Here is a 13050-nt window from a genome sequence, read left to right as displayed (position 1 = left end):
ATAATTTCATTGGTCGAAATCAATATAGAATATGCAGGTATTATCCTTTAAACCTTTCTCATGAAAGTATATTTACTTTCATAGCCAATGTTCGCTAAGAAAGTGTAAACCGCAAGTGCACGGGTTGCGTTCAAGCAATAAAGTGGGTTTTCTTAATCTGGGTTGTCGATATCTCAAGGAATGTTTACTTTTGATTACACAACTTTAATTAATTTAATTCTAACAATAAAAACAAACACACAATAAATTTATAATTTTCAGAAATAAGGAAAATAACAAAAATTCTATAAAATACGAAAATAAAAAGATTTGGAAATTTTTGAGGAAAACGTGGTTGGGATTCATGATTTCGTTTAACCATTGCCTAATTAATTTAACCACAAGCCAATTAACAAATTACTCGTTTACAATGTTAGACCCAATCTTCCAATTTTAGCCAATTGCCTCTCTCAAGCAAAATTAACTCTAATTGATTGATTTAACCTATTATATCTCTATGTCGATTAAAACCAAACAATCGCATTAATTTTTTGTGAAAATAGCTTGATGGTCACCTAGGGTTAGATGTATATTTCTACCACCTATACAAATCTAGGGTTTCTACTATTTAGTATAAAATATACAATTTTCTCTCAAATAATATACAAATCACTAAATATAATAATTAATTTGCCACATAAATGAAAATTCAAGAAATAACAATCGTAAAAACACATGAAAATAAGTAATTTAACATCGAGGAGCAAATACTACAATTCATTAAAGTTAGATTAAACTAATACCATAAATCCCAACAACTCATATTACATAAATAATAAAGAGAAGAATTTTTATAACAACGCAGTACAAATATGGCAAAATAATCGAAAAAATACAAAGTTATAGATGAAACCCCTTTTTGAAACTTGGTTATGACTTTCCCAAATATCTCTCTAAATGTATTTTCCTTGTGCTCTTGATTGTCTCCCCAAAATACCAAGAAAAATGAAAAGAAAATAAAAGAGAAAAACGAAGGAAAAAAAAAGAAAGGAAAAAGAAAGAAAAAGAAAAAGAAAAGAAAACCAACTAGGAGCCAGAAGAAACCAGAATGTACTGGTTTTTAAATTTCAAAAGTTAGCAAAATGGTCCCAAATCCTTTTTTTCTTTTAATTAAAGGTGATGCCTAGGTGCTGCTAAAAGCTTAGGCACCAAGTTTTCGCCAAAAAAATGGAATTTGGTTTCATTTTGTAGCTAAGTTCCTTAAATAATTGCACTTCTGATCCCTTTTGTTCTTGTACAATTTGGTCCTCAAGTTTTAAACTTTTCTTTCAATTTTGCCCTCCATAAATTGCGGCCCAGGTCCTCAACATTCCATCCTTGTACACTTCGATCCTTTTTTTCTCAGTTTGCTTTATTCTCATTCCATGGGTTATTTTTGGCCTACAAAAGTAAATGTTACCTAATTGTGAGTAGAATTCCACTCATTTCATCAATAATAAAAATATTTAGATATTAAATAAGTGTGTAAAAATAAGCTTATCAGATAATAATAGACACAATATCTTTGAATTGTTCTTTCTTCTATGCAAACGACGATATACCTCATACGGGAATCTTCTCGATACAAATCAGTTTTCATTGTTATGTTCATTTGTGATCATGAAATTTGTCTAGTTCTTTGAGAGTTTCTAAAAAATGAGCCCCCATAAAATTTTCTTGTAAGTGGCCCAATTTTCTCTTACATTAATTATTACTTAATGAAGAGTGGCCCGTATAACTTCGCTGGAATTCTCAATACATAAGAATCATTAAAAGCCTATTATCTATCATGTCTCTTGCCAGCATCACTGTTAAATCATAGAAATGGTAAAAGTGTAACCTTTACAGTGATCTAATTAAGTCATTATAGTTAGGTTATCATTTTGAACATGGAACTTGGGATCTCCAATATAAGCTAGATTTCAGCTGTATCAACTCATTTTTTCAAGAGCTTAAGTCTCATTGTTCTCGATGACTTTTCAAGTAACTCCCTATTTAACTATTTGATCTACAAATCTACAATGTTATCATCTAACTTCACATAGTCAACAGAGATAAATCAAGTCGAGAGTAGTTATCTTTATTGTATCATATCTACAACATATATGTTTAGACTTACAATTATACATGTTGCTCTATGCTCTTTCAATCATTGAACGTCATAATGAAAGCAGATTGCTAGCATAGGGTTTGACTATCTAAGAATACCCTCTAAAAACTGCCATAGCCATTTAACCTCTTCTCCACATTTGACTAAGGCTATAAACTCAGATTCTATAATAGATATTTGTCTATAACTATCTGTTTAGATTATTTCCATGATATGGCTACATATGTGAACACAAATTCATTTGTAGACTTTGAGCCTTATATATCATATATTTAGTTAGCATCACTATATTCTTCAATAACTGGTTGAAATTTGGTATAATATAGACCATAGATAATATTATAAATTAAGTACCTTAGTACTATTATTATTATTCATTTCGGATAGTCAATTTCTGAATTGTTAGTGTATCTACTCAATTTACTAATTGTAAACTACATCTAGTATTGTACAACTCATCAAGTACATCATACTTTCAATAATTCTAAAGTACTATACTGAGAGACACTCTACCCTATTTTTCAATATATACTGACTTGTATATATCGATGTTCTAACCATGCTAGAATCATCATTGTTAAATTTCTTAAAAAATTTCTCCATAAAATGGGACTGACTTAGAACCAATACATCTGATGTTCTTAAAATTTTAAATTTAAGTATCGCATCATCTAAACGTATATCTTTCATCTCAAACCTTGAATTCAACATATCTTTTGTAAATTTATTCATCATATATTTACTCCCATAATAAGCATGTCAGTAACGTGAAAACATAAATTGACATAGCCATTTTTGGAGTCATGATATAAACGCATTTGTCACATTCATTGGTTTTAAATATATATTCTATCATGATATTATCGATTTTTTATAACCTTATTTTGGTGTTTGTTTCAAGTCATACAATGACTTCACTTATTTACATGCCCTAGTGAAGAAAAATTCTCTGATTAATCAATGCAGATTTCTTTATCTAAATTTTCATTTCATTGAGACAATTTTAATATCTATTTCATGTAAAAACTGTCCACTAGTACTTTATAACCTTCTATCACTAGTGTGACCTTATTCTTATTGATTGTTACATCTAGAATCATTTCCTCTTGAAAATCCATTTGTAACATAGTGGTTTAAATCCCTGAGTAAAATTCACCAGTTCTTATGTATGGTTATGCAGTACAGAATCTATTTACTTTTAAAGACCTCTTTCCACTGAGGTCATTCTAGAGAATTCACATCTTCTTAAAAGTTTTGAGGTTTACTTTCTAACCTATAGAATATTGACAAGACATTACGCAAGATCATTCTTCAATGAAACAAAAAGCAACATGCGAAAGAAAGAAAGAGCAAAAAATTATCCCAAAGTTCGTTAACCAATCCTCGTATCTAGGCTGGCTATAGACTATCAATAAGGGTACATGGGTAAATGAATAAAATTTCATTCTTAATCAAAATTAGTTATCAAACTACTAGTTAGGGTTAGTTACTTGATTCAGCATAAGAATTACCAAATTATCCCAATATTTATGGGAAATCTATAAACATCCCCTCCATTTGAAGAATGTCATGCAATTAAAATATCTCTCTCTCAAATAGTCATCATTCATCTTGTTCTAGTTTAAACATCTAGACTAGAAAATTTTGGAGCTAAAAATCATACCTTAGGTGAGAGGATTTATTAATTGCGCGTTTACATTGATCTTTGATTGTAACTATTTGTCAATAAAATTATTTGATCTAGTTTTAATTGTCAGCAAAATGATGCCATCTGTGAGAAAATAAACAAAGCAAACCACGAAATTATATGCTCTAGATAAAAGAACACACAAAGTGAAGAAAAATAAAATGACTAGGAAGAGATCACCCAACATTTGCAGCACCAAGTAGTGGAAGCTTAGCAAATAGCAATGTTCGAGCCAATATAAGGAAAATCCCGATATAGAAAACATCCAAGGAATGGTTGAAGATTTAGAGGCCTTAACAACAAAACACACTACTCTACGTACAAAAATACAAAAATTGGAAGATATAAATGTAAGGAAAAGTAAGATCACATGTAACACCCATTCTCTAACTTCTTCAATTATATCTATAAAATTTCAGGCACTAAGGAAAAAGTGGTCGTGAATGGTGCAGTGATAACGGATGAAAATCTTCATCACATACTCTTGGATAATGAAAGCAACGTACTATTTGAGAAGTATTTAATCGGACACAAAAGAATAACTCTCGAATTCCTACGTTGGCTTTTTATCACTTTACTAGAATATGCCTAACTCTTTATTGGTGGGCTATTGTAAATATAGGAAAAGAGCCCCAAGCTGGATATATAAATTTTAACATCATCAAGGATACATCTGCATATGATAGAATCTTTGGACAACTTGCTCTGAAACAGATAAATATAATCATTTCTCTCCAACATTCATATGTGAGATATTTCACCAATAAAGGTGAAATGTCAATGAAATATAATCAAGTTATCTTGCATAGAAACTGTAAAAGCAACTAAGAAGGAAGCTCGAAAGCTTTTAAAAAACATGGTGTTATAGTTGAAACAAATGAGCCCAGCGACAAATTAAAATTTTATGACTCTATCAACCCAAGCATAGTTTTGTACACATTAGAAACGACAGTGGTCGAAGAACTAGAAAATTTTTTCATTAGCTCAAAGGATACGGGCAAAGCTCTCAAAATCAACAAAAAGTTATGCGAACCTACGAAAGGCTTGCTAAAAGATTTCTTAACAATGAACATAGATGTGTTTGCTTGGAAGCACATGAATATATTAGGAGTCGACCCAAATGTTGCCTATCATGCCTTGAAACTCAATCCAAAGATCAAACCCAAAATATAAGGGCATCAACCAATGAGTGCTGAAAAACACATAGCACTAAAAAGCGATGTGGAAAGCTATTAGAAAATGGCTTTATTCGAGAAGCTTGCTATCTAGTACAGGTATGCAATCGAGTCGTAGTACTAAAGAACAACAAAAAATGATGAACCTGTTAAGATTTAGCAGATTTAAACAAAGCTTGTCCAAAAGATACCTCTCCCTCCCTAGAATTGATCAACTAGTTGATGCTAGAGCAAAACATGAGCTGCTCGTTTCATGGATGCATATTCAGGGTATAGTTAAATCCATATATATAGACCTAAAGAGGAATTATTGCATTTGCAACCGATTAGGGACTTTATTATTATAAAGTAAAATCATTTGGGCTTAAAAATACGGTGACAATATATCAAAGGCTAGTAAACAAAATATTCGCAAAGCAAATCAGGAGAATGATGGAGGTATACATCGAGATATGCTAGTAAAACCTTGTAAATCACTAAAAACACTTAGAAGAGGCTTTCAATGTATTGTGAAAATGCAGGATGAAACTCAATCCACTCAAATGCGCATTTGGAGTAAAATTTGGAAAGTTTCTTGTATACATAGTCAATCAGCGAGATATCGAAGCCAATCTTGACAAAATTCAAGTCCTCATAAAAATGAGGTCCCCATCTAAGCCAAAAGTACAAAGTCTAGAAGGGAGAGTCACTGCCCTAAGTAGATTTGTATCTTAAGCTACCAACAAATGTTCACCTTTACTAGGTGTTGAAAGGAGGGAATAAATTTTAATCGTAAGTGAATGTGAACAAGCATTTCAAGCCCTAAAAGACAACTTGGGAAAAGCCTCTTTATTAGCTAAACCAAAAAAAGGAAAAAGCTATTGCTAGTATTAGCTGTCTCCAAGGTTCAATATTGGTAAAAGAGGATGCGTAATAACAATTACCGGTATATTATGTAGTCAAGCCCTATAAGGAGTAGAGGCAAGATATCCAGACATGAAAAAGTTAGCCCTTGCCTTAGTTACGACATTACAAAAGTTGCAACCTTACTTACAAAGCCATAGTATTAATGTATTAACAAATTTTCCACTTAGACAATTATTGCAGAAGCCCGATTCATTAAGAAGGCTAATGAGGAAGCAGAACTGGGACATTTTGAACTAAGTTATAAAGAACATTTTACGATCAAAGTACTGGCGTTAGCCGACTTTGTAGAAGAATTGTCTAATACTCCTATTTCAGATGAAGAGCTCGAACAAGAAACTTGGAAACCATCAGTGGATGGACATTAGGGTATACTAACTCAGGAGCGGATATTATATTAACAAGCCTAGAAGGGCACAAATTGAACCGCATATTGAGATTTTCATTTACATCAACCAACAATGTAATTGAATACGTGGTGTTATTAGCAGGCCTACAATTAGCAAAAGAAATGCAGGCGCAAATAATTGAAAAAAAAAGTGACTTGTAATTGGTAGTAAACTAAGTTAATGACAAGTTTGCAACCAAAGTCAAAACTAAGTCTATATACCTCGCAGAAGCTACAAAATCACTTTAGTGTTTTGAATAGTTTGAACTTGTCCAAATTCCTAAAGAGGAAAATGAACATGCAGATGCCTTAACAATATTAGCAAGCTCAAAAGACATGGAATTGTTCAAAACGGTTCCCGTATAATTGCTCTCAAAACCATTAGTGGACCAAAAAAGAAAAAGTAATCTATGAATAGAAAGGCTTCGTGGATGAAAGATATGATTTCTTACTTGAAGGGTGAAATGTTACCTAAAGATAAAAATGCAGCACAAACATTACGAATAAGAGCTACTAGATACACGTTGCATGGTAACATCCTATTCAAGCAAGGATATACGATTTCTCTACTTAGATACATAACAGAGGACGAAAACCTATATGTAATGAAAGAAATCAATGAAGCTATATATGGTATTCATAGTAGTGGACACCCTCTAAAGTAAAAAAGCCTTGATAGAGGAATATTATTGACCGAATATGAGGAAAAATTGATGAATTTTGCTAGGATATGTAACAAATGCCAAACGATTACATCCGTTCTTCGCTAACCTACACAAAAGTTGGTAACCATCAGTGGCTTCTAGCCCATATATATATTTTTTGCCAAGTGGGAAATTGACTTTGCGGGACCTCTGCCTAAGGGAAGATCCAATATGAAGTTCATGATAGTTGCAGTAGATTATTTTACTAAATAGGTTGAAGTCAAAACCCTTGTAAACATCACCAAAGCCAACACTTGGAAATTTATATGGAAAAAATCATATGTCGATTCAGGATACTCAATTCAATAATTTCAGGTAACAAAACACAATTTCAAGCGAAGAAGTTGAAAGCCATGTGTGACGAATTGGGTATTTGCAAACATTTTCCACTCCATACTATCCCAAGCCAATGGGAAAGTGAAAGTTGTCAATAAAACATTAAAAAATATCCTAAAAAGGAAGCTCGATGCAGCAAAAGGATTTATGGGCATAACGAACAATTATGCAAATTGTCACTAGAAAACCCTGTTTTTCCCTATCCTACGGTATTAATGTATTAACAAATTTTCCACTTAGACAATTATTGCAGAAGCCCGATTCATTAAGAAGGCTAATGAGGAAGCAGAACTAGGACAGTTTGAACTAAGTTATAAAGAACATTTTACGATCAAAGCAATTGTCACTAGAAAACCCTGTTTTTCCCTATCCTACGAGATGGAGGCCATGGTGCCAGTGGAGGTATGAGTTCGGCTAGAAGAATTGGGTATGACGAACAACAAAATGGAGAGTCTATGAATGCAAGCTTAGATCTCTTATAAGAAAAAAGAGATGATTTGCAGGTCGTACTAGAAAAGGATAGTAAGATATTTTAACTCAAGAGCTCATAGGAAAAGCTCGAAAGTGGGTGATTGGGTCCTAAAGAAAGTATTCGTCATAGATAAATAAATGAGTTCTAGCCCACTTTGTCAAGAAAGGACCATATATTGTCATCGAAGTTGTAGGAGGGTGAAATGTTACCTAAAGATAAAAATGCAGCACAAACATTACGAATAAGAGCTACTAGATACACGTTGCATGGTAACATTCTATTCAAGCAAGGATATACGATTTCTCTACTTAGATACATAACAGAGGACGAAAACCTATATGTAATGAAAGAAATCAATGAAGCTATATATGGTATTCATAGTAGTGGACACCCTCTAAAGTAAAAAAGCCTTGATAGAGGAATATTATTGACCGAATATGAGGAAAAATTGATGAATTTTGCTAGGATATGTAACAAATGCCAAACGATTACATCCGTTCTTCGCTAACCTACACAAAAGTTGGTAACCATCAGTGGCTTCTAGCGCATATATATATTTTTTGCCAAGTGGGAAATTGACTTTGCGGGACCTCTGCCTAAGGGAAGATCCAATATGAAGTTCATGATAGTTGCAGTAGATTATTTTACTAAATAGGTTGAAGTCAAACCCCTTGTAAACATCACCAAAGCCAACACTTGGAAATTTATATGGAAAAAATCATATGTCGATTCAGGATACTCAATTCAATAATTTCAGGTAACAAAACACAATTTCAAGCGAAGAAGTTGAAAGCCATGTGTGACGAATTGGGTATTTGCAAACATTTTCCACTCCATACTATCCCAAGCCAATGGGAAAGTGAAAGTTGTCAATAAAACATTAAAAAATATCCTAAAAAGGAAGCTCGATGCAGCAAAAGGATTTATGGGCATAACGAACAATTATGCAAATTGTCACTAGAAAACCCTGTTTTTCCCTATCCTACGAGATGGAGGCCATGGTGCCAGTGGAGGTATGAGTTCGGCTAGAAGAATTGGGTATGACGAACAACAAAATGGAGAGTCTATGAATGCAAGCTTAGATCTCTTATAAGAAAAAAGAGATGTTTTGCAGGTCGTACTAGAAAAGGATAGTAAGATATTTTAACTCAAGAGCTCATAGGAAAAGCTCGAAAGTGGGTGATTGGGTCCTAAAGAAAGTATTCGTCATAGATAAATAAATGAGTTCTAGCCCACTTTGTCAAGAAAGGACCATATATTGTCATCGAAGTTGTAGGAGTCGAACATATAAGCTCATAGGAAAAGATGGTGAGCCGCTGAAACATCTTTGGAATGGCATGTACTTAAGAAAATATTATCAATAAAATTTCAATTATCCTTTGTGAACTTAGCAAAGTTGATCATAAAATTTCCTACTTATTATGTGAGGCCTCCCAAATTAGTTTTGATTTTATCGTAATAGAAACTAAAGTTGAAACCAAAAGACGATTGGTAAAGCAAACACCTGGCAAAATAAAGCTCTTTATTAATCACAAAGGAAGATTACAAAGCAAATAATACTCACAAATTACATCTATTACATAGCTATAAGACTTGGTATGCGAAGAAAAAAACTACTACGAAAGGCATTGTCCCATGATTTCAGTCACCTTGCACAATCCATATTCCCACCCAGGTTCCTGGAGTCAAAAGAGGAGGAAAAGATGGAGAATATATTCAAATTCATTTTCTCAAAGTAGCATCCAGAAGTTAACTAGGTGTTAGGAATATAAGCAAAAACTGCCAAATCGGAAAACGCCAAACCGAAACCGCGTTTTAGGAACCGTCAGTTTGATACCACGTGGACCCAGTCAACGAAATGATTTTAAGCCATGTTTGAGAATTTTAATTGCAGTTTAAAACCAAATCGGACCAGCGAAAAAATATACAAAAATAAAAAGATGAAAAAATGATTTTTTTTGAAAATTCATCCAAATATGTAAAATTCAATAGTTTTGTCATTTGTGGGTATTTTTTTTTAATTTCTAATCCTCTAGGAGTAGAGGCAAGATATCCAGACATGAAAAAGTTAGCCCTTGCCTTAGTTACGACATTACAAAAGTTGCAACCTTACTTACAAAGCCATAGTATTAATGTATTAACAAATTTTCCACTTAGACAATTATTGCAGAAGCCCGATTCATTAAGAAGGCTAATGAGGAAGCAGAACTGGGACATTTTGAACTAAGTTATAAAGAACATTTTACGATCAAAGCACTGGCGTTAGCCGACTTTGTAGAAGAATTGTCTAATACTCCTATTTCAGATGAAGAGCTCGAACAAGAAACTTGGAAACCATCAGTGGATGGACATTAGGGTATACTAACTCAGGAGCGGATATTATATTAACAAGCCTAGAAGGGCACAAATTGAACCGCATATTGAGATTTTCATTTACATCAACCAACAATGTAATTGAATACGTGGTGTTATTAGCAGGCCTACAATTAGCAAAAGAAATGCAGGCGCAAATAATTGAAAAAAAAAAAGTGACTTGTAATTGGTAGTAAACTAAGTTAATGACAAGTTTGCAACCAAAGTCAAAACTAAGTCTATATACCTCGCAGAAGCTACAAAATCACTTTAGTGTTTTGAATAGTTTGAACTTGTCCAAATTCCTAAAGAGGAAAATGAACATGCAGATGCCTTAACAATATTAGCAAGCTCAAAAGACATGGAATTGTTCAAAACGGTTCCCGTATAATTGCTCTCAAAACCATTAGTGGACCAAAAAAGAAAAAGTAATCTATGAATAGAAAGGCTTCGTGGATGAAAGATATGATTTCTTACTTGAAGGGTGAAATGTTACCTAAAGATAAAAATGCAGCACAAACATTACGAATAAGAGCTACTAGATACACGTTGCATGGTAACATTCTATTCAAGCAAGGATATACGATTTCTCTACTTAGATACATAACAGAGGACGAAAACCTATATGTAATGAAAGAAATCAATGAAGCTATATATGGTATTCATAGTAGTGGACACCCTCTAAAGCAAAAAAGCCTTGATAGAGGAATATTATTGACCGAATATGAGGAAAAATTGATGAATTTTGCTAGGATATGTAACAAATGCCAAACGATTACATCCGTTCTTCGCTAACCTACACAAAAGTTGGTAACCATCAGTGGCTTCTAGCGCATATATATATTTTTTGCCAAGTGGGAAATTGACTTTGCGGGACCTCTGCCTAAGGGAAGATCCAATATGAAGTTCATGATAGTTGCAGTAGATTATTTTACTAAATAGGTTGAAGTCAAACCCCTTGTAAACATCACCAAAGCCAACACTTGGAAATTTATATGGAAAAAATCATATGTCGATTCAGGATACTCAATTCAATAATTTCAGGTAACAAAACACAATTTCAAGCGAAGAAGCTGAAAGCCATGTGTGACGAATTGGGTATTTGCAAACATTTTCCACTCCATACTATCCCAAGCCAATGGGAAAGTGAAAGTTGTCAATAAAACATTAAAAAATATCCTAAAAAGGAAGCTCGATGCAGCAAAAGGATTTATGGGCATAACGAACAATTATGCAAATTGTCACTAGAAAACCCTGTTTTTCCCTATCCTACGAGATGGAGGCCATGGTGCCAGTGGAGGTATGAGTTCGGCTAGAAGAATTGGGTATGACGAACAACAAAATGGAGAGTCTATGAATGCAAGCTTAGATCTCTTATAAGAAAAAAGAGATGTTTTGCAGGTCGTACTAGAAAAGGATAGTAAGATATTTTAACTCAAGAGCTCATAGGAAAAGCTCGAAAGTGGGTGATTGGGTCCTAAAGAAAGTATTCGTCATAGATAAATAAATGAGTTCTAGCCCACTTTGTCAAGAAAGGACCATATATTGTCATCGAAGTTGTAGGAGTCGAACATATAAGCTCATAGGAAAAGATGGTGAGCCGCTGAAACATCTTTGGAATGGCATGTACTTAAGAAAATATTATCAATAAAATTTCAATTATCCTTTGTGAACTTAGCAAAGTTGATCATAAAATTTCCTACTTATTATGTGAGGCCTCCCAAATTAGTTTTGATTTTATCGTAATAGAAACTAAAGTTGAAACCAAAAGACGATTGGTAAAGCAAACACCTGGCAAAATAAAGCTCTTTATTAATCACAAAGGAAGATTACAAAGCAAATAATACTCACAAATTACATCTATTACATAGCTATAAGACTTGGTATGCGAAGAAAAAAACTACTACGAAAGGCATTGTCCCATGATTTCAGTCACCTTGCACAATCCATATTCCCACCCAGGTTCCTGGAGTCAAAAGAGGAGGAAAAGATGGAGAATATATTCAAATTCATTTTCTCAAAGTAGCATCCAGAAGTTAACTAGGTGTTAGGAATATAAGCAAAAACTGCCAAATCGGAAAACGCCAAACCGAAACCGCGTTTTAGGAACCGTCAGTTTGATACCACGTGGACCCAGTCAACGAAATGATTTTAAGCCATGTTTGAGAATTTTAATTGCAGTTTAAAACCAAATCGGACCAGCGAAAAAATATACAAAAATAAAAAGATGAAAAAATGATTTTTTTTGAAAATTCATCCAAATATGTAAAATTCAATAGTTTTGTCATTTGTGGGTATTTTTTTTTTAATTTCTAATCCTCTAATACAGATATATCAATATTAATATATAATAATCCTAATATATATATCTAATAATCTCAAGACTAATATAATCTATCAAAAACCCTTTTCCTCTTTAGAATTTAGATGAACTCCAGCTGACACCCAACACAGTCTTGAGCCACCTGCATCACACACTTCTTTTTCACATTTTTCATGCCTCTTCAAAGTTCAATTGAAGTCCATTATACCAAATCGGAGACAAAGAAATCATAGACCTTCAGTGATAATATTTGCTACAAATAAAGTTTCAGATCAATAATTTTTTTTGGAGCAAACTAAGGTAAGAATGTGAAATTAAATGTGTTTCGTAGCATCATACAAATGTAAACTTGTGTAATTGTTATATTTAGATATTATAAACAATTGCTTTATTATTGTGGGTCTAATCAGTATCATTTTTTTAGATATGATGATCACGAGGTCTTGTTGGACATCATTATGTTTTTTGGCCTTATATCTAGTTTAGTAGACTTGTATTGTAACATTATCGTATCGTCATTAGCCTAAAAAAGGTGAACAAAAATGAAACAAATTGTGTTTTAATTTATTATGATTTCACTTT

Source organism: Olea europaea, chromosome 13 (genome assembly GCF_002742605.1).
Source record: "Olea europaea var. sylvestris chromosome 13, O_europaea_v1, whole genome shotgun sequence".
Taxonomy (NCBI): Eukaryota; Viridiplantae; Streptophyta; class Magnoliopsida; order Lamiales; family Oleaceae; genus Olea; species Olea europaea.
The sequence above is the reverse complement of the archived record's forward strand: the minus strand, read 5'-3'. Positions refer to the sequence as shown.